Here is a 23,839-nt window from a genome sequence, read left to right as displayed (position 1 = left end):
TGTTAAACAGCTGAGGAGTGTTAATACTGTGCAACATATATTAAACAGCTGAGAAGTGTATATACTGCATTACAGATGTTATACAGCTGAGGAGTATTTATACTGTGTTACAGATGTTAAACAGCTGAGGAGTGTTTATAGGGCGCAACAGATGTTAAACAGCTGAGGAGTGTTTATACAGTGTTACAGATGTTAAACAGCGGAGGCGTGTTTATATTGTGTTACAGATGTTAAACAACTGAGGAGTGTTTATACTGTGTTACAGATGTTAAACAGCTGAGGAGTGTTTATACTTTGCTACATATATTAAACAGCTTGGAAGTGTTTATACAGCGTTACAGATGATATACAGCTGAGGATTTTTTATACTGTGTTACAGATGTTAAACAGCTGAGGAGTATTTATACTGCATTACCGATGTTAAAGCTGGGGAGTGTTTATACTGTGTTACAGATGTTAAGCAGCTGAGGAGTGTTTATACTGCATTACAGATGTTAACAGCTGAGGAGGGTTTATACTGTGTTACAGATGTTAACAGCTGAGGAGTGTTTATACTGTGTTACAGATGTTAAACAGCTGAGGAGTTTTTATACTGTGTTACAGATGCTAAACAGCTGAGGAGTGTTTATACTGTGTTAGAGATGTTAAACAGCTGAGGAGTGTTTATACTGCATTAAAGATGTTAACAGCTGAGGAGGGTTTATACTGTGTTACAGATGTTAACAGCTGAGGAGTGTTTATACTGTGTTACAGATGTTAAACAGCTGAGGAGTTTTTATACTGTGCTACAGATGTTAAACAGCTGAGGAGTGTTTATACTGCGTTACATATATTAAACAGCTGTGGAGTGTTTATACTGTGTTACAGATGTTAAATATCTGAGGAGTGTTTATACTGTGCTACAGATATTAAACAGATGAGGCGTGTTTATACTGCATAACAGATGTTAAACAGCTGAGGAGTGTTTATACTGTTTTACAGATGTTAAACAGCTGAGGAGTGTTTATACTGTGCTACTGATGTTAAACAGCTGAGGAGTGTTTATACTGTGCTACAGATATTAAACAGCTGAGGAGTGTTTATACTGCATTACAGATGTTAACAGCTGAGGAGTGTTTATACTGTGTTACAGATGTTAAAAAAGCTGAGGATTGTTTATACTGCATTACATATGTTAAACAGCTGAGGAGTGTTTATACTGTGCTACAGATGTTAAACAGCTGAGGAGTGTTTATACTGTGCAACAGATATTAAACAGCTGAGGAGTGTTTATACTGCATTACAGATGTTATACAGCTGAGGAGTATTTATACTGTGTTACAGATGTGAAACAGGTGAGGAGTGTTTTTAGGGCGCAACAGATGTTAAACAGCTGAGGAGTGTTTATACTGTGTTACAGATGTTAAAAAGCTGAGGATTGTTTATACTGCATTACATATGTTAAACAGCTGAGGAGTGTTTATACTTTTTTACAGATGTTAAACAGCTGAGGAGTGTTTATACTGTGCTACAGATGTTAAACATCTGAGGAGTGTTTATACTGTGTTACAGATGTTAAACAGCTGAGGTGTGTTTATACTGCGTTACATATGTTAAACAGCTGAGGATTGTTTATACTGTGCTATATATATTAAACAGATGAGGAGTGTTTATACTGCATTACATATGTTAAACAGCTGAGGAGTATTTATACTGTGTTACATATGTTAAACAGCTGAGGAGTATTTATACTGCATTACAGATGTTAAACAGCTGAGTAGTGTTTATACTGTGTTACAGATGTTAAACAGCTGAGGAGTTTTTATACTGTGTTTCATATCTTAAACAGCTGAGGAGTGTTTATACTGTGCTACAGATGTTAAACAGCTGAGGAGTGTTTATACTGCATTACAGATGTTAAACAGCTGAGGAGTGTTTACACTGTGTTACAGATATTAAACAGCTGAGGAGTGTTTATACTGTGCTACATATATTAAACAGCCGAGGAGTGTTTATACTGTATTACAGATGTTAAACAGCTGAGGCGTGTTTATACTGCATTACAGATGTTAAACAGCTGAGGAGTGTTTATACTGTGTTACAGATGTTAAACAGCTGAGGAGTGTTTATACTGTGCTACATATATTAAACAGCCGAGGAGTGTTTATACTGTGTTACAGATGTTAAACAGCTGAGGTGTGTTTATATTGTGTTACAGATGTTAAACAGCGGAGGAGTGTTTATACTGTGTTACAGATGTTAAACAGCTGAGGATTGTTTATACTGTGCTACATATATTAAACAGCTTAGACGTGTTTATACAGCGTTACAGATGTTAAAAAGCTGAGGAGTGTTTATACTGTGTTACAGATGTTAAACAGCTGAGGAGTGTTTATACTGTGTTACATATGTTAAACAGCTGTGGAGTGTTTATACTGTGTTACAGATGTTAAACAGCTGAGGATTGTTTATACTGCATTACATATGTTAAACAGCTGAGGAGTGTTTATACTTTTTTACAGATGTTAAACAGCTGAGGAGTGTTTATACTGTGCTACAGATGTTAAACAGCTGAGGAGTGTTTATACTGTGCAACAGATATTAAACAGCTGAGGAGTGTATATACTGCATTACAGATGTTATACAGCTGAGGAGTATTTATACTGTGTTACAGATGTTAAACAGCTGAGGGGTGTTTATAGGGCGCAACAGATGTTAAACAGCTGAGGAGTGTTTATACTGTGTTACAGATGTTAAACAGCTGAGGAGTGTTTATACTGTGCTACATATATTAAACAGCCGAGGAGTGTTTATACTGTGTTACAGATGTTAAACAGCTGAGGCATGTTTATATTGTGTTACAGATGTTAAACAGCTGAGGAGTGTTTATACTGTGTTACAGATGTTAAACAGCTGAGAAGTGTTTATACTGTGCTACATATATTAAACAGCCGAGGAGTGTTTATACTGTGTTACAGATGTTATACAGCTGAGGATTTTTTATACTGTGTTACAGATGTTAAACAGCTGATGAGTGTTTATACTGTGTTACAGATGTTAAACAGCTGAGGAGTATTTATACTGCATTACCGATGTTAAAGCTGGGGAGTGTTTATACTCTGTTACAGATGTTAAACAGCTGAGGAGTGTTTATACTGTGTTAGAGATGTTAAACAGCTGAGGAGTGTTTATACTGCATTAAAGATGTTAACAGCTAAGGAGGGTTTATACTGTGTTACAGATGTTACAGCTGAGGAGTGTTTATACTGTGTTACAGATGTTAAACAGCTGAGGAGTTTTTATACTGTGCTACAGATGTTAAACAGCTGAGGAGTGTTTATACTGCGTTACATATATTAAACAGCTGTGGAGTGTTTATACTGTGTTACAGATGTTAAACATCTGAGGAGTGTTTATACTGTGCTACAGATATTAAACAGCTGAGGCGTGTTTATACTGCATTACAGATGTTAAACAGCTGAGGAGTGTTTATACTGTTTTACAGATGTTAAACAGCTGAGGAGTGTTTATACTGCGTTACATATATTAAACAGCTGTGGAGTGTTTATACTGTGTTACAGATGTTAAATATCTGAGGAGTGTTTATACTGTGCTACAGATATTAAACAGATGAGGCGTGTTTATACTGCATAACAGATGTTAAACAGCTGAGGAGTGTTTATACTGTTTTACAGATGTTAAACAGCTGAGGAGTGTTTATACTGTGCTACAGATGTTAAACAGCTGAGGAGTGTTTATACTGTGCTACAGATATTAAACAGCTGAGGAGTGTTTATACTGCATTACAGATGTTAACAGCTGAGGAGTGTTTATACTGTGTTACAGATGTTAAAAAGCTGAGGATTGTTTATACTGCATTACATATGTTAAACAGCTGAGGAGTGTTTATACTTTTTTACAGATGTTAAACAGCTGAGGAGTGTTTATACTGTGCTACAGATGTTAAACAGCTGAGGAGTGTTTATACTGTGCAACATATATTAAACAGCTGAGGAGTGTTTATACTGCATTACAGATGTTATACAGCTGAGGAGTATTTATACTGTGTTACAGATGTGAAACAGGTGAGGAGTGTTTTTAGGGCGCAACAGATGTTAAACAGCTGAGGAGTGTTTATACTGTGCTACATATATTAAACAGCCGAGGAATGTTTATACTGTGTTACAGATGTTAAACAGCTGAGGCGTGTTTATATTGTGTTACAGATGTTAAACAGCTGAGGAGTGTTTATACTGTGTTACAGATGTTAAACAGCTGAGGAGTGTTTATACTGTGCTACATATATTAAACAGCTCAGAAGTGTTTATACAGCGTTACAGATGTTATAGAGCTGAGGATTTTTTATACTGTGTTACAGATGTTAAACAGCTGAGGAGTGTTTATACTCTGCTACAGATGTTAAACAGCTGAGGAGTGTTTATACTGTGTTACAGATGTTAAACAGCTCAGGAGTGTTTATACTGCGTTACAGATGTTAAACAGCTGAGGAGTGTTTATACTGTGTTACAGATGTTAAACAGCCGAGGAGTGTTTATACTGTGTTACAGATGTTAAACAGCTGAGGAGTTTTTATACTGTGTTACAGATGTTAAACAGCTGAGGAGTGTTTATACTGTGTTAGAGATGTTAAACAGCTGAGGAGTGTTTATACTGCATTAAAGATGTTAACAGCTGAGGAGGGTTTATACTGTGTTACAGATGTTAAACAGCTGAGGAGTGTTTATACTGTGCTACAGATGTTAAACAGCTGAGGAGTGTTTATACTGTGCTACAGATATTAAACAGCTGAGGAGTGTTTATACTGCATTACAGATGTTAACAGCTGAGGAGTGTTTATACTGTGTTACAGATGTTAAAAAGCTGAGGATTGTTTATACTGCATTACATATGTTAAACAGCTGAGGAGTGTTTATACTTTTTTACAGATGTTAAACAGCTGAGGAGTGTTTATACTGTGCTACAGATGTTAAACAGCTGAGGAGTGTTTATACTGTGCAACAGATATTAAACAGCTGAGGAGTGTTTATACTGCATTACAGATGTTATACAGCTGAGGAGTATTTATACTGTGTTACAGATGTGAAACAGGTGAGGAGTGTTTTTAGGGCGCAACAGATGTTAAAGAGCTGAGGAGTGTTTATACTGTGTTACAGATGTTAAACAGCTGAGGAGTGTTTATACTGTGCTACATATATTAAACAGCCGAGGAGTGTTTATACTGTGTTACAGATGTTAAACAGCTGAGGCGTGTTTATATTGTGTTACAGATGTTAAACAGCTGAGGAGTGTTTATACTGTGTTACAGATGTTAAACAGCTGAGGAGTGTTTATACTGTGCTACATATATTAAACAGCTCAGAAGTGTTTATACAGCGTTACAGATGTTATAGAGCTGAGGATTTTTTATACTGTGTTACAGATGTTAAACAGCTGAGGAGTGTTTATACTCTGCTACAGATGTTAAACAGCTGAGGAGTGTTTATACTGTGTTACAGATGTTAAACAGCTCAGGAGTGTTTATACTGCGTTACAGATGTTAAACAGCTGAGGAGTGTTTATACTGTGTTACAGATGTTAAACAGCCGAGGAGTGTTTATACTGTGTTACAGATGTTAAACAGCTGAGGAGTTTTTATACTGTGTTACAGATGTTAAACAGCTGAGGAGTGTTTATACTGTGTTAGAGATGTTAAACAGCTGAGGAGTGTTTATACTGCATTAAAGATGTTAACAGCTGAGGAGGGTTTATACTGTGTTACAGATGTTAACAGCTGAGGAGTGTTTATACTGTGTTACAGATGTTAAACAGCTGAGGAGTTTTTATACTGTGCTACAGATGTTAAACAGCTGAGGAGTGTTTATACTGCGTTACATATATTAAACAGCTGTGGAGTGTTTATACTGTGTTACAGATGTTAAACAGCTGAGGAGTGTTTATACTGTGTTACAGATGTTAAATATCTGAGGAGTGTTTATACTGTGCTACAGATATTAAACAGATGAGGCGTGTTTATACTGCATAACAGATGTTAAACAGCTGAGGAGTGTTTATACTGTTTTACAGATGTTAAACAGCTGAGGAGTGTTTATACTGTGCTACAGATGTTAAACAGCTGAGGAGTGTTTATACTGTGCTACAGATATTAAACAGCTGAGGAGTGTTTATACTGCATTACAGATGTTAACAGCTGAGGAGTGTTTATACTGTGTTACAGATGTTAAAAAGCTGAGGATTGTTTATACTGCATTACATATGTTAAACAGCTGAGGAGTGTTTATACTTTTTTACAGATGTTAAACAGCTGAGGAGTGTTTATACTGTGCTACAGATGTTAAACAGCTGAGGAGTGTTTATACTGTGCAACAGATATTAAACAGCTGAGGAGTGTTTATACTGCATTACAGATGTTATACAGCTGAGGAGTATTTATACTGTGTTACAGATGTTAAACAGCTGAGGCGTGTTTATATTGTGTTACAGATGTTAAACAGCTGAGGAGTGTTTATACTGTGTTACAGATGTTAAACAGCTGAGGAGTGTTTATACTGTGCTACATATATTAAACAGCTCAGAAGTGTTTATACAGCGTTACAGATGTTATACAGCTGAGGATTTTTTATACTGTGTTACAGATGTTAAACAGCTGAGGAGTGTTTATACTGTGCTACAGATGTTAAACAGCTGAGGAGTGTTTATACTGTGTTACAGATGTTAAACAGCTCAGGAGTGTTTATACTGCGTTACAGATGTTAAACAGATGAGGAGTGTTTATACTGTGTTACAGATGTTAAACAGCCGAGGAGTATTTATACTGTGTTACAGATGTTAAACAGCTGAGGAGTGTTTATACTGTTTTACAGATGTTAACAGTTGAGGAGTGTTTATACTGTGTTACATATGTTAAACAGCTGAGGAGTGTTTATACTGTGTTACAGATGTTAAACAGCTGAGGAGTTTTTATACTGTGCTACAGATGTTAAACATCTGAGGAGTGTTTACACTGTGTTACAGATGTTAAACAGCTGAGGCGTGTTTATACTGCGTTACAGATGTTAAACAGCTGAGGATTGTTTATACTGTGCTACAGATGTTAAACAGCTGAGGAATGTTTATACTGTGCTGCAGATGTTAAACATCTGAGGAGTGTTTATACTGTGTTACAGATGTTAAACAACTGAGGCGTGTTTATACTGCGGTACAGATGTTAAACAGCTGATGATTGCTTATACTGTGCTATATATGTTAAACAGAAGAGGAGTGTTTATACTGCATTACATATGTTAAACAGCTGAGGAGTATTTATACTGTGTTACAGATGTTAAACAGCTGAGGAGTTTTTATACTGTGTTTCATATCTTAAACAGCTGAGGAGTGTTTATACTGTGCTACAGATGTTAAACAGCTGAGGAGTGTTTATACTGCATTACAGATGTTAAACAGCTGAGGAGTGTTTACACTGTGTTACAGATGTTAAACAGCTGAGGAGTGTTTATACTGTGCTACATATATTAAACAGCCGAGGAGTGTTTATACTGTGTTACAGATGTTAAACAGCTGAGGCGTGTTTATACTGCATTACAGATGTTAAACAGCTGAGGAGTGTTTATACTGTGTTACAGATGTTAAACAGCTGAGGAGTGTTTATACTGTGCTACATATATTAAACAGCTGAGGAGTGTTTATACTGCATTACAGATGTTATACAGCTGAGGAGTATTTATACTGTGTTACAGATGTGAAACAGGTGAGGAGTGTTTTTAGGGCGCAACAGATGTTAAACAGCTGAGGAGTTTTTATACTGTGTTTCATATCTTAAACAGCTGAGGAGTGTTTATACTGTGTTACAGATGTTAAACAGCCGAGGAGTGTTTATACTGTGTTACAGAAATTAAACAGCTGAGGAGTTTTTATACTGTGTTACAGATGTTAAACAGCTGAGGAGTGTTTATACTGTGTTAGAGATGTTAAACAGCTGAGGAGTGTTTATACTGCATTAAAGATGTTAACAGCTGAGGAGGGTTTATACTGTGTTACAGATGTTAAACAGCTGAGGAGTGTTTATACTGTGCTGCAGATGTTAAACAGCTGAGGAGTATTTATACTGTGCTACAGATATTAAACAGCTGAGGAGTGTTTATACTGCATTACAGATGTTAACAGCTGAGGAGTGTTTATACTGTGTTACAGATGTTAAAAAGCTGAGGATTGTTTATACTGCATTACATATGTTAAACAGCTGAGGAGTGTTTATACTTTTTTACAGATGTTAAACAGCTGAGGAGTGTTTATACTGTGCTACAGATGTTAAACAGCTGAGGAGTGTTTATACTGTGCAACAGATATTAAACAGCTGAGGAGTGTTTATACTGCATTACAGATGTTATACAGCTGAGGAGTATTTATACTGTGTTACAGATGTGAAACAGGTGAGGAGTGTTTTTAGGGCGCAACAGATGTTAAACAGCTGAGGAGTGTTTATACTGTGTTACAGATGTTAAACAGCTGAGGAGTGTTTATACTGTGCTACATATATTAAACAGCCGAGGAGTGTTTATACTGTGTTACAGATGTTAAACAGCTGAGGCGTGTTTATATTGTGTTACAGATGTTAAACAGCTGAGGAGTGTTTATACTGTGTTACAGATGTTAAACAGCTGAGGAGTGTTTATACTGTGCTACATATATTAAACAGCTCAGAAGTGTTTATACAGCGTTACAGATGTTATAGAGCTGAGGATTTTTTATACTGTGTTACAGATGTTAAACAGCTGAGGAGTGTTTATACTCTGCTACAGATGTTAAACAGCTGAGGAGTGTTTATACTGTGTTACAGATGTTAAACAGCTCAGGAGTGTTTACACTGCGTTACAGATGTTAAACAGCTGAGGAGTGTTTATACTGTGTTACAGATGTTAAACAGCCGAGGAGTGTTTATACTGTGTTACAGATGTTAAACAGCTGAGGAGTTTTTATACTGTGTTACAGATGTTAAACAGCTGAGGAGTGTTTATACTGTGTTAGAGATGTTAAACAGCTGAGGAGTGTTTATACTGCATTAAAGATGTTAACAGCTGAGGAGGGTTTATACTGTGTTACCGATGTTAACAGCTGAGGAGTGTTTATACTGTGTTACAGATGTTAAACAGCTGAGGAGTTTTTATACTGTGCTACAGATGTTAAACAGCTGAGGAGTGTTTATACTGCGTTACATATATTAAACAGCTGTGGAGTGTTTATACTGTGTTACAGATGTTAAACAGCTGAGGAGTGTTTATACTGTGTTACAGATGTTAAATATCTGAGGAGTGTTTATACTGTGCTACAGATATTAAACAGATGAGGCGTGTTTATACTGCATAACAGATGTTAAACAGCTGAGGAGTGTTTATACTGTTTTACAGATGTTAAACAGCTGAGGAGTGTTTATACTGTGCTACAGATGTTAAACAGCTGAGGAGTGTTTATACTGTGCTACAGATATTAAACAGCTGAGGAGTGTTTATACTGCATTACAGATGTTAACAGCTGAGGAGTGTTTATACTGTGTTACAGATGTTAAAAAGCTGAGGATTGTTTATACTGCATTACATATGTTAAACAGCTGAGGAGTGTTTATACTTTTTTACAGATGTTAAACAGCTGAGGAGTGTTTATACTGTGCTACAGATGTTAAACAGCTGAGGAGTGTTTATACTGTGCAACAGATATTAAACAGCTGAGGAGTGTTTATACTGCATTACAGATGTTATACAGCTGAGGAGTATTTATACTGTGTTACAGATGTGAAACAGCTGAGGAGTGTTTATACTGTGCTACATATATTAAACAGCCGAGGAGTGTTTATACTGTGTTACAGATGTTAAACAGCTGAGGAGTGTTTATACTGTGCTACATATATTAAACAGCCGAGGAGTGTTTATACTGTGTTACAGATGTTAAACAGCTGAGGCGTGTTTATATTGTGTTACAGATGTTAAACAGCTGAGGAGTGTTTATACTGTGTTACATATGTTTAACAGCTGAAGAGTGTTTATACCGTGTTACAGATGTTAACACCTGAGGAGGATTTATACTGTGTTACATATGTTAAACAGCTGAGGAGTGTTTATACCGTGTTACAGATGTTAACAGCTGAGGAGGGTTTATACTGTGTTACATATGTTAAACAGCTGAGGAGTGTTTATACTGTGTTACAGATGTTAAACAGCTGAGGAGTGTTTATACCGTGTTACAGATGTTAAACAGCTGAGGAGTGTTTATACTGTGTTACAGATGTTAAACAGCTGAGGGGTGTTTATACTGTGTTACAGATGTTAAACAGCTGAGGAGTGTTTATACTGTGCTACAGATGTTAAACAGCTGAGGAGTGTTTATACTGTGTTACAGATGTTAAACAGCTGAGGAGTGTTTATAATGTGTTACAGATGTTAAACAGCTGAGGAGTGTTTATACTGTGTTACAGATGTTAAACAGCTGAGGATTTTTTATGCTGTGTTACAGATGTTAAACAGCTGAGGAGTGTTTATACTGTGCTACAGATGTTAAACAGCTGAGGAGTGTTTATACTGTGCTACAGATGTTAAACAGCTAAGGAGTGTTTATACTGCATTAGAGATGTTAAACAGCTGAGGAGTGTTTATACTGTGCTACAGATGTTAAACAGCTCAGGAGTGTTTACACTGCGTTACAGATGTTAAACAGCTGAGGAGTGTTTATACTGTGTTACAGATGTTAAACAGCCGAGGAGTGTTTATACTGTGTTACAGATGTTAAACAGCTGAGGAGTTTTTATACTGTGTTACAGATGTTAAACAGCTGAGGAGTGTTTATACTGTGTTAGAGATTTTAAACAGCTGAGGAGTGTTTATACTGCATTAAAGATGTTAACAGCTGAGGAGGGTTTATACTGTGTTACCGATGTTAACAGCTGAGGAGTGTTTATACCGTGTTACAGATGTTAAACAGCTGAGGAGTGTTTATACTGTGTTACAGATGTTAAACAGCTGAGGGGTGTTTATACTGTGTTACAGATGTTAAACAGCTGAGGAGTGTTTATACTGTGCTACAGATGTTAAACAGCTGAGGAGTGTTTATACTGTGTTACAGATGTTAAACAGCTGAGGAGTGTTTATAATGTGTTACAGATGTTAAACAGCTGAGGAGTGTTTATACTGTGTTACAGATGTTAAACAGCTGAGGATTTTTTATGCTGTGTTACAGATGTTAAACAGCTGAGGAGTGTTTATACTGTGCTACAGATGTTAAACAGCTGAGGAGTGTTTATACTGTGCTACAGATGTTAAACAGCTAAGGAGTGTTTATACTGCATTAGAGATGTTAAACAGCTGAGGAGTGTTTATACTGTGCTACAGATGTTAAACAGCTCAGGAGTGTTTACACTGCGTTACAGATGTTAAACAGCTGAGGAGTGTTTATACTGTGTTACAGATGTTAAACAGCCGAGGAGTGTTTATACTGTGTTACAGATGTTAAACAGCTGAGGAGTTTTTATACTGTGTTACAGATGTTAAACAGCTGAGGAGTGTTTATACTGTGTTAGAGATGTTAAACAGCTGAGGAGTGTTTATACTGCATTAAAGATGTTAACAGCTGAGGAGGGTTTATACTGTGTTACCGATGTTAACAGCTGAGGAGTGTTTATACTGTGTTACAGATGTTAAACAGCTGAGGAGTTTTTATACTGTGCTACAGATGTTAAACAGCTGAGGAGTGTTTATACTGCGTTACATATATTAAACAGCTGTGGAGTGTTTATACTGTGTTACAGATGTTAAACAGCTGAGGAGTGTTTATACTGTGTTACATATGTTAAATATCTGAGGAGTGTTTATACTGTGCTACAGATATTAAACAGATGAGGCGTGTTTATACTGCATAACAGATGTTAAACAGCTGAGGAGTGTTTATACTGTTTTACAGATGTTAAACAGCTGAGGAGTGTTTATACTGTGCTACAGATGTTAAACAGCTGAGGAGTGTTTATACTGTGCTACAGATATTAAACAGCTGAGGAGTGTTTATACTGCATTACAGATGTTAACAGCTGAGGAGTGTTTATACTGTGTTACAGATGTTAAAAAGCTGAGGATTGTTTATACTGCATTACATATGTTAAACAGCTGAGGAGTGTTTATACTTTTTTACAGATGTTAAACAGCTGAGGAGTGTTTATACTGTGCTACAGATGTTAAACAGCTGAGGAGTGTTTATACTGTGCAACAGATATTAAACAGCTGAGGAGTGTTTATACTGCATTACAGATGTTATACAGCTGAGGAGTATTTATACTGTGTTACAGATGTGAAACAGCTGAGGAGTGTTTATACTGTGCTACATATATTAAACAGCCGATGAGTGTTTATACTGTGTTACAGATGTTAAACAGCTGAGGAGTGTTTATACTGTGCTACATATATTAAACAGCCGAGGAGTGTTTATACTGTGTTACAGATGTTAAACAGCTGAGGCGTGTTTATATTGTGTTACAGATGTTAAACAGCTGAGGAGTGTTTATACTGTGTTACATATGTTTAACAGCTGAAGAGTGTTTATACCGTGTTACAGATGTTAACACCTGAGGAGGATTTATACTGTGTTACATATGTTAAACAGCTGAGGAGTGTTTATACCGTGTTACAGATGTTAACAGCTGAGGAGGGTTTATACTGTGTTACATATGTTAAACAGCTGAGGAGTGTTTATACTGTGTTACAGATGTTAAACAGCTGAGGAGTGTTTATACCGTGTTACAGATGTTAAACAGCTGAGGAGTGTTTATACTGTGTTACAGATGTTAAACAGCTGAGGGGTGTTTATACTGTGTTACAGATGTTAAACAGCTGAGGAGTGTTTATACTGTGCTACAGATGTTAAACAGCTGAGGAGTGTTTATACTGTGTTACAGATGTTAAACAGCTGAGGAGTGTTTATACTGTGTTACAGATGTTAAACAGCTGAGGAGTGTTTATACTGTGTTACAGATGTTAAACAGCTGAGGATTTTTTATGCTGTGTTACAGATGTTAAACAGCTGAGGAGTGTTTATACTGTGCTACAGATGTTAAACAGCTGAGGAGTGTTTATACTGTGCTACAGATGTTAAACAGCTAAGGAGTGTTTATACTGCATTAGAGATGTTAAACAGCTGAGGAGTGTTTATACTGTGCTACATATGTTAAACATCTGAGGAGTGTTTAATCTGTGCTACAGATATTAAACAGCTGAGGCGTGTTTATACTGCATTATAGATGTTAAACAGCTGAGGAGTGATTATACTGTGTTACAGATGTTAAACAGCTGAGGAGTGTTTATACTGTGCTACATATATTAAACAGCCGAGGAGTGTTTATACTGTGTTACAGATGTTAAACAGCTGAGGCGTGTTTATATTGTGTTACAGATGTTAAACAGCTGAGGGGTGTTTATACTGTGTTACAGATGTTAAACAGCTGAGGAGTGTTTATACTGTGCTACAGATGTTAAACAGCTGAGGAGTGTTTATACTGTGTTACAGATGTTAAACAGCTGAGGAGTGTTTATACTGTGTTACAGATGTTAAACAGCTGAGGAGTGTTTATACTGTGTTACAGATGTTAAACAGCTGAGGATTTTTTATGCTGTGTTACAGATGTTAAACAGCTGAGGAGTGTTTATACTGTGCTACAGATGTTAAACAGCTGAGGAGTGTTTATACTGTGCTACAGATGTTAAACAGCTAAGGAGTGTTTATACTGCATTAGAGATGTTAAACAGCTGAGGAGTGTTTATACTGTGCTACAGATGTTAAACATCTGAGGAGTGTTTAATCTGTGCTACAGATATTAAACAGCTGAGGCGTGTTTATACTGCATTATAGATGTTAAACAGCTGAGGAGTGATTATACTGTGTTACAGATGTTAAACAGCTGAGGAGTTTTTATACTGTGTTTATATCTTAAACAGCTGAGGAGTGTTTATACCGTGCTACAGATGTTAAACAGCTGAGGAGTGTTTATACTGCATTACAGATGTTAAACAGCTGAGGAGTGTTTACACTGTGTTACAGATGTTAAACAGCTGAGGAGTGTTTATACTGTGCTACATATATTAAACAGCCGAGGAGTGTTTATACTGTGTTACAGATGTTAAACAGCTGAGGAGTGTTTATACTGCATTACAGATGTTAAACAGCTGAGGAGTGTTTATACTGTGTTACAGATGTTAAACAGCTGAGGAGTGTTTATACTGTGCTACAGATGTTAAACAGCTGAGGAGTGTTTACATTGTGCTACAGATGTTAAACAGCTGAGGAGTGTTTATACTGCATTACAGATGTTAAACAGCTGAGGAGTCTTTATACTGTGTTAAAGATGTTAAACAGCTGAGGAGTGTTTATACTGTTTTACAGATGTTAACAGTTGAGGAGTGTTTATACTGTGTTACATATGTTAAACAGCTGAGGAGTGTTTATACTGTGTTACAGATGTTAAACAGCTGAGGAGTTTTTATACTGTGCTACAGATGTTAAACATCTGAGGAGTGTTTACACTGTGTTACAGATGTTAAACAGCTGAGGCGTGTTTATACTGCATTACAGATGTTAAACAGCTGAGTAGTGTTTATACTGTGTTACAGATGTTAAACAGCTGAGGAGTTTTTATACTGTGTTACAGATGTTAAACAGCTGAGGAGTGTTTATACTGTGCTACAGATGTTAAACAGCTGAGGAGTGTTTATACTGCATTACAGATGTTAAACAGCTGAGGAGTGTTTACACTGTGTTACAGATGTTAAACAGCTGAGGAGTGTTTATACTGTGCTACATATATTAAACAGCCGAGGAGTGTTTATACTGTGTTACAGATGTTAAACAGCTGAGGCGTGTTTATACTGCATTACAGATGTTAAACAGCTGAGGAGTGTTTATACTGTGTTACAGATGTTAAAAAGCTGAGGAGTGTTTATACTGTGCTACATATATTAAACAGCCGAGGAGTGTTTATACTGTGTTACAGATGTTAAACAGCGGAGGAGTGTTTATACTGTGTTACAGATGTTAAACAGCTGAGGATTGTTTATACTGTGCTACATATATTAAACAGCTTAGACGTGTTTATACAGCGTTACAGATGTTATACAGCTGTGGATTTTTTATACTGTGTTACAGATGTTAAACAGCTGAGGAGTGTTTATACTGTGCTACAGATGTTAAACAGCTGAGGAGTTTTTATACTGTGCTACAGATTTTAAACAGCTAAGGAGTGTTTATACTGCATTAGAGATGTTAAACAGCTGAGGAGTGTTAACACTGTGCAACAGATATTAAACAGCTGAGGAGTGTTTATACTGCATTACAGATGTTATACAGCTGAGGAGTATTTATATTGTGTTACAGATGTTAAACAGCTGAGGAGTGTTTATAGGGCGCAACAGATGTTAAAGAGCTGAGGAGTGTTTATACTGTGCTACAGATGTTAAACAGCTGAGGAGTGTTTATACTGTGTTACAGATGTTAAAAAGCTGAGGAGTGTTTATACTGTGTTACAGATGTTAAACAGCTGAGGAGTGTTTATACTGTTTTACAGATGTTAACAGTTGAGGAGTGTTTATACTGTGTTACATATGTTAGACAGCTGAGGAGTGTTTATACTGTGTTACAGATGTTAAACAGCTGAGGAGTGTTTACACTGTGTTACAGATGTTAAACAGCTGAGGCGTGTTTATACTGCGTTACAGATGTTAAACAGCTGAGGCGTGTTTATACTGCGTTACAGATGTTAAACAGCTGAGGGGTGTTTATACTGTGTTACAGATTTTAAACAGCTGAGGAGTGTTTATACTGTGTTACAGATGTTAAACAGCTGAGGAGTGTTTATACTGTGTTACAGATGTTAAACAGCTGAGGAGTGTTTATGCTGTGTTACAGATGTTAAACAGCTGAGGAGTGTTTATACTGTGCTACAGATGTTAAACAGCTGAGGAGTGTTTATACTGTGCTACAGATGTTAGACAGCTAAGGAGTGTTTATACTGCATTAGAGATGTTAAACAGCTGAGGAGTGTTTATACTGTGTTACAGATGTTAAACAGCTGAGGAGTGTTTATACTGTGTTACATATGTTAAACAGCTGAAGAGTGTTTATACCGTGTTACAGATGTTAACACCTGAGGAGAATTTATACTGTGTTACATATGTTAAACAGCTGAGGAGTGTTTATACTGTGTTACTTATGTTAAACAGCTGAAGAGTGTTTATACCGTGTTACAGATGTTAACACCTGAGGAGGATTTATACTGTGTTACATATGTTAAACAGCTGAGGAGTGTTTATACCGTGTTACAGATGTTAACAGCTGAGGAGTGTTTATACTGTGTTACATATGTTAAACAGCTGAGGAGTGTTTATACTGTGTTACAGATGTTAAACAGCTGAGGAGTGTTTATACCGTGTTACAGATGTTAAACAGCTGATGAGTGTTTATACTGTGTTACAGATGTTAAACAGCTGAGGGGTGTTTATACTGTGTTACAGATGTTAAATAGCTGAGGAGTGTTTATACTGTGCTACAGATGTTAAACAGCTGAGGAGTGTTTATGCTGTGTTACAGATGTTAAACAGCTGAGGAGTGTTTATACTGTGTTACAGATGTTAAACAGCTGAGGAGTGTTTATACTGTGTTACAGATGTTAAACAGCTGAGGATTTTTTATGCTGTGTTACAGATGTTAAACAGCTGAGGAGTGTTTATACTGTGCTACAGATGTTAAACAGCTGAGGAGTGTTTACACTGTGTTACAGATGTTAAACAGCTGAGGAGAGTTTATACTGCGTTACAGATGTTAAACAGCTGAGGAATGTTTATACTGTGTTACAGATGTTAAACAGCTGAGGAGTGTTTATACTGTGCTACAGATGTTAAACAGCTGAGGAGTGTTTATACTGTGTTACAGATGTTAAACAGCTGAGGAGTGTTTACACTGTGTTACAGATGTTAAACAGCTGAGGAGAGTTTATACTGTGTTACATATGTTAAACAGCTGAGGAGTGTTTATACCGTGTTACAGATGTTAACAGCTGAGGAGGGTTTATACTGTGTTACATATGTTAAACAGCTGAGGAGTGTTTATACTGTGTTACAGATGTTAAACAGCTGAGGAGTGTTTATACCGTGTTACAGATGTTAAACAGCTGAGGAGTGTTTATACTGTGTTACAGATGTTAAACAGCTGAGGGGTGTTTATACTGTGTTACAGATGTTAAACAGTTGAAGAGTGTTTATACTGTGCTACAGATGTTAAACAGCTGAGGAGTGTTTATACTGTGTTACAGATGTTAAACAGCTGAAGAGTGTTTATACTGTGCTACAGATTTTAAACAGCTGAGGAGTGTCTATATTGTGTTATAGATGTTAAACAGTTGAGGAGTGTTTATACTGCATTACAATTTTTAAACAGCTGAGGAGGGTTTATACTGCATTACATATGTTAAACAGCTGAGGAGTGTTTATACTGTGTTACATATGTTAAACAGCTGAGGAGTGTTTATACTGTGTTACAGATGTTAAACAGCTGAGGAGTGTTTATACCGTTTTACATATGTTAAACAGCTGAGGAGTGTTTATACTGTGTTACAGATGTTAAACAGCTGAGGAGTGTTTATACTGTGTTACATATGTTAAACAGCTGAAGAGTGTTTATACCGTGTTACAGATGTTAACACCTGAGGAGGATTTATACTGTGTTACATATGTTAAACAGCTGAGGAGTGTTTATACCGTGTTACAGATGTTAACAGCTGAGGAGGGTTTATACTCTGTTACATATGTTAAACAGCTGAGGAGTGTTTATACTGTGTTACAGATGTTAAACAGCTCAGGAGTGTTTATACCGTGTTACAGATGTTAAACAGCTGAGGAGTGTTTATACTGTGTTACAGATGTTAAACAGCTGAGGGGTGTTTATACTGTGTTACAGATGTTAAACAGCTGAGGAGTGTTTATACTGTGCTACAGATGTTAAACAGCTGAGGAGTGTTTATACTGTGTTACAGATGTTAAACAGCTAAGGAGTGTTTATACTGTGTTACAGATGTTAAACAGCTGAGGAGTGTTTATACTGTGCTACAGATGTTAAACAGCTGAGGAGTGTTTATACTGTGCTACAGATGTTAGACAGCTAAGGAGTGTTTATACTGTGTTACAGATGTTAAACAGCTGAGGAGTGTTTATACTGTGTTACAGATGTTAAACAGCTGAGGAGTGTTTATACTGTGCTACAGATGTTAAACAGCTGAGGAGTGTTTATACTGTGCTACAGATGTTAGACAGCTAAGGAGTGTTTATACTGCATTAGAGATGTTAAACAGCTGAGGAGTGTTTATACTGTGTTACAGATGTTAAACAGCTGAGGAGTGTTTATACTGTGTTACATATGTTAAACAGCTGAAGAGTGTTTATACCGTGTTACAGATGTTAACACCTGAGGAGTGTTTATACTGTGTTACAGATGTTAAACAGATGAGGAGTGTTTATACCGTGTTACAGATGTTAACAGCTGAGGAGGGTTTATACTGTGTTACATATGTTAAACAGCTGAGGAGTGTTTATACTGTGTTACAGATGTTAAACAGCTGAGGAGTGTTTATACCGTGTTACAGATGTTAAACAGCTGAGGAGTGTTTATACTGTGCTACAGATGTTAAACAGCTGAGGAGTGTTTATACAGCGTTACAGATGTTAAACAGCTGAGTAGTGTTTATACTGTGCTACAGATGTTAAACAGCTGAGGAGTGTTTAAATTGTGCTACAGATGTTAAAAAGCCGAGGTGTGTCTATACTGTGCTACATATGTTAAACAGCTGAAGAGTGTTTATACTGTGTTACAGATGTTAAACAGCTGAGGAGTGTTTATACTGTGTTACAGATGTTAAACAGCTGAGGAGTGTTTATACTGTGTTACATATGTTTAACAGCTGAAGAGTGTTTATACCGTGTTACAGATGTTAACACCTGAGGAGGATTTATACTGTGTTACATATGTTAAACAGCTGAGGAGTGTTTATACCGTGTTACAGATGTTAACAGCTGAGGAGGGTTTATACTGTATTACATATGTTAAACAGCTGAGGAGTGTTTATACTGTGTTACAGATGTTAAACAGCTGAGGAGTGTTTATACCGTGTTACAGATGTTAAACAGCTGAGGAGTGTTTATACTGTGTTACAGATGTTAAACAGCTGAGGGGTGTTTATACTGTGTTACAGATGTTAAACAGCTGAGGAGTGTTTATACTGTGCTACAGATGTTAAACAGCTGAGGAGTGTTTATACTGTGTTACAGATGTTAAACAGCTGAGGAGTGTTTATACTGTGTTACAGATGTTAAACAGCTGAGGAGTGTTTATACTGTGTTACAGATGTTAAACAGCTGAGGATTTTTTATGCTGTGTTACAGATGTTAAACAGATGAGGAGTGTTTATACTGTGCTACAGATGTTAAACAGCTGAGGAGTGTTTATACTGTGCTACAGATGTTAAACAGCTAAGGAGTGTTTATACTGCATTAGAGATGTTAAACAGCTGAGGAGTGTTTATACTGTGCTACAGATGTTAAACATCTGAGGAGTGTTTATACTGTGCTACAGATATTAAACAGCTGAGGCGTGTTTATACTGCATTATAGATGTTAAACAGCTGAGGAGTGATTATACTGTTTTACAGATGTTAAACAGCTGAGGAGTGTTTATACTGTGCTACAGATGTTAAACAGCTGAGGAGTGTTTATACTGTGCTACAGATATTAAACAGCTGAGGAGTGTTTATACTGCATTACAGATGTTAAACAGCTGAGGAGTGTTTATACTGTGTTACAGATGTTAAACAGCTGAAGAGTGTTTATACTGTGCTACAGATGTTAAACAGCTGAGGAGTGTTTATACAGCGTTACATATGTTAAACAGCTGAGGAGTGTTTACATTGTGCTACAGATGTTAAAAAGCCGAGGAGTGTCTATACTGTGCTACAGATGTTAAACAGCTGAAGAGTGTTTATACTGTGCTACAGATGTTAAACAGCTGAGGAGTGTTTATACTGTGTTACAGATGTTAAACAGCTGAAGAGTGTTTATACTGTGCTACAGATGTTAAACAGTTGAAGAGTGTTTATACTGTGCTACAGATGTTAAACAGCTGAGGAGTTTTTATACTGTGTTACAGATGTTAATCAGCTGAAGAGTGTTTATACTGTACTACAGATTTTAAACAGCTGAGGAGTGTCTATATTGTGTTACAGATGTTAAACAGCTGAGGAGTGTTTATACTGTGTTACAGTTGTTAAACAGCTGAGGAGTGTTTATACTGTGTTACAGATGTTAAACAGCTGAGGAGTGTTTATACCGTTTTACATATGTTAAACAGCTGAGGAGTGTTTATACTGTGTTACAGATGTTAAACAGCTGAAGAGTGTTTATACTGTGCTACAGATGTTAAACAGCTGAGGAGTGTCTATATTGTGTTACATATGTTAAACAGCTGAGGAGTGTTTATACTGTGTTACAGTTGTTAAACAGCTGAGGAATGTTTATACTGTGTTACAGATGTTAAACAGCTGAGGAGTGTTTATACCGTTTTACATATGTTAAACAGCTGAGGAGTGTTTATACTGTGTTACAGATGTTAAACAGCTGAGGAGTGTTTATACCGTGTTACAGATGTTAAACAGCTGAGGAGTGTTTATACTGTGTTTCATATGTTAAACAGCTGAGGAGTGTTTATACTGCGTTACAGATGTTAAACAGTTGAGGAGTGTTTATACTGCATTACAGTTGTTAAACTGCTGAGGAGTGTTTATACTGCATTACAGATGTTAACAGCTGAGGAGTGTTTATACTGTGTTACAGATGTTAAAAAGCTGAGGATTGTTTATACTGCATTACATATGTTAAACAGCTGAGGAGTGTTTATACTTTTTTACAGATGTTAAACAGCTGAGGAGTGTTTATACTGTGCTACAGATGTTAAACAGCTGAGGAGTGTTTATACTGTGCAACAGATATTAAACAGCTGAGGAGTGTTTATACTGCATTACAGATGTTATACAGCTGAGGAGTATTTATACTGTGTTACAGATGTGAAACAGCTGAGGAGTGTTTATACTGTGCTACATATATTAAACAGCCGATGAGTGTTTATACTGTGTTACAGATGTTAAACAGCTGAGGAGTGTTTATACTGTGCTACATATATTAAACAGCCGAGGAGTGTTTATACTGTGTTACAGATGTTAAACAGCTGAGGCGTGTTTATATTGTGTTACAGATGTTAAACAGCTGAGGAGTGTTTATACTGTGTTACATATGTTTAACAGCTGAAGAGTGTTTATACCGTGTTACAGATGTTAACACCTGAGGAGGATTTATACTGTGTTACATATGTTAAACAGCTGAGGAGTGTTTATACCGTGTTACAGATGTTAACAGCTGAGGAGGGTTTATACTGTGTTACATATGTTAAACAGCTGAGGAGTGTTTATACTGTGTTACAGATGTTAAACAGCTGAGGAGTGTTTATACCGTGTTACAGATGTTAAACAGCTGAGGAGTGTTTATACTGTGTTACAGATGTTAAACAGCTGAGGGGTGTTTATACTGTGTTACAGATGTTAAACAGCTGAGGAGTGTTTATACTGTGCTACAGATGTTAAACAGCTGAGGAGTGTTTATACTGTGTTACAGATGTTAAACAGCTGAGGAGTGTTTATACTGTGTTACAGATGTTAAACAGCTGAGGAGTGTTTATACTGTGTTACAGATGTTAAACAGCTGAGGATTTTTTATGCTGTGTTACAGATGTTAAACAGCTGAGGAGTGTTTATACTGTGCTACAGATGTTAAACAGCTGAGGAGTGTTTATACTGTGCTACAGATGTTAAACAGCTAAGGAGTGTTTATACTGCATTAGAGATGTTAAACAGCTGAGGAGTGTTTATACTGTGCTACAGATGTTAAACATCTGAGGAGTGTTTAATCTGTGCTACAGATATTAAACAGCTGAGGCGTGTTTATACTGCATTATAGATGTTAAACAGCTGAGGAGTGATTATACTGTGTTACAGATGTTAAACAGCTGAGGAGTTTTTATACTGTGTTTATATCTTAAACAGCTGAGGAGTGTTTATACCGTGCTACAGATGTTAAACAGCTGAGGAGTGTTTATACTGCATTACAGATGTTAAACAGCTGAGGAGTGTTTACACTGTGTTACAGATGTTAAACAGCTGAGGAGTGTTTATACTGTGCTACATATATTAAACAGCCGAGGAGTGTTTATACTGTGTTACAGATGTTAAACAGCTGAGGAGTGTTTATACTGCATTACAGATGTTAAACAGCTGAGGAGTGTTTATACTGTGTTACAGATGTTAAACAGCTGAGGAGTGTTTATACTGTGCTACAGATGTTAAACAGCTGAGGAGTGTTTACATTGTGCTACAGATGTTAAACAGCTGAGGAGTGTTTATACTGCATTACAGATGTTAAACAGCTGAGGAGTCTTTATACTGTGTTAAAGATGTTAAACAGCTGAGGAGTGTTTATACTGTTTTACAGATGTTAACAGTTGAGGAGTGTTTATACTGTGTTACATATGTTAAACAGCTGAGGAGTGTTTATACTGTGTTACAGATGTTAAACAGCTGAGGAGTTTTTATACTGTGCTACAGATGTTAAACATCTGAGGAGTGTTTACACTGTGTTACAGATGTTAAACAGCTGAGGCGTGTTTATACTGCGTTACAGATGTTAAACAGCTGAGGATTGTTTATACTGTGCTACAGATGTTAAACAGCTGAGGAATGTTTATACTGTGCTGCAGATGTTAAACATCTGAGGAGTGTTTATACTGTGTTACAGATGTTAAACAGCTGAGGCGTGTTTATACTGCGTTACAGATGTTAAACAGCTGAGGATTGTTTATACTGTGCTATATATGTTAAACAGATGAGGAGTGTTTATACTGCATTACATATGTTAAACAGCTGAGGAGTATTTATACTGTGTTACATATGTTAAACAGCTGAGGAGTATTTATACTGCATTACAGATGTTAAACAGCTGAGTAGTGTTTATACTGTGTTACAGATGTTAAACAGCTGAGGAGTTTTTATACTGTGTTTCATATCTTAAACAGCTGAGGAGTGTTTATACTGTGCTACAGATGTTAAACAGCTGAGGAGTGTTTATACTGCATTACAGATGTTAAACAGCTGAGGAGTGTTTACACTGTGTTACAGATGTTAAACAGCTGAGGAGTGTTTATACTGTGCTACATATATTAAACAGCCGAGGAGTGTTTATACTGTGTTACAGATGTTAAACAGCTGAGGCGTGTTTATACTGCATTACAGATGTTAAACAGCTGAGGAGTGTTTATACTGTGTTACAGATGTTAAAAAGCTGAGGAGTGTTTATACTGTGCTACATATATTAAACAGCCGAGGAGTGTTTATACTGTGTTACAGATGTTAAACAGCGGAGGAGTGTTTATACTGTGTTACAGATGTTAAACAGCTGAGGATTGTTTATACTGTGCTACATATATTAAACAGCTTAGACGTGTTTATACAGCGTTACAGATGTTATACAGCTGTGGATTTTTTATACTGTGTTACAGATGTTAAACAGCTGAGGAGTGTTTATACTGTGCTACAGATGTTAAACAGCTGAGGAGTTTTTATACTGTGCTATAGATTTTAAACAGCTAAGGAGTGTTTATACTGCATTAGAGATGTTAAACAGCTGAGGAGTGTTTACACTGTGCAACAGATATTAAACAGCTGAGGAGTGTTTAT

The sequence above is a fragment of the Lampris incognitus genome, unplaced genomic scaffold (assembly GCF_029633865.1).
Source record: "Lampris incognitus isolate fLamInc1 unplaced genomic scaffold, fLamInc1.hap2 H_1, whole genome shotgun sequence".
Lineage (NCBI taxonomy): Eukaryota > Metazoa > Chordata > Actinopteri > Lampriformes > Lampridae > Lampris > Lampris incognitus.
Note: the sequence above shows the minus strand (reverse complement) of the source record.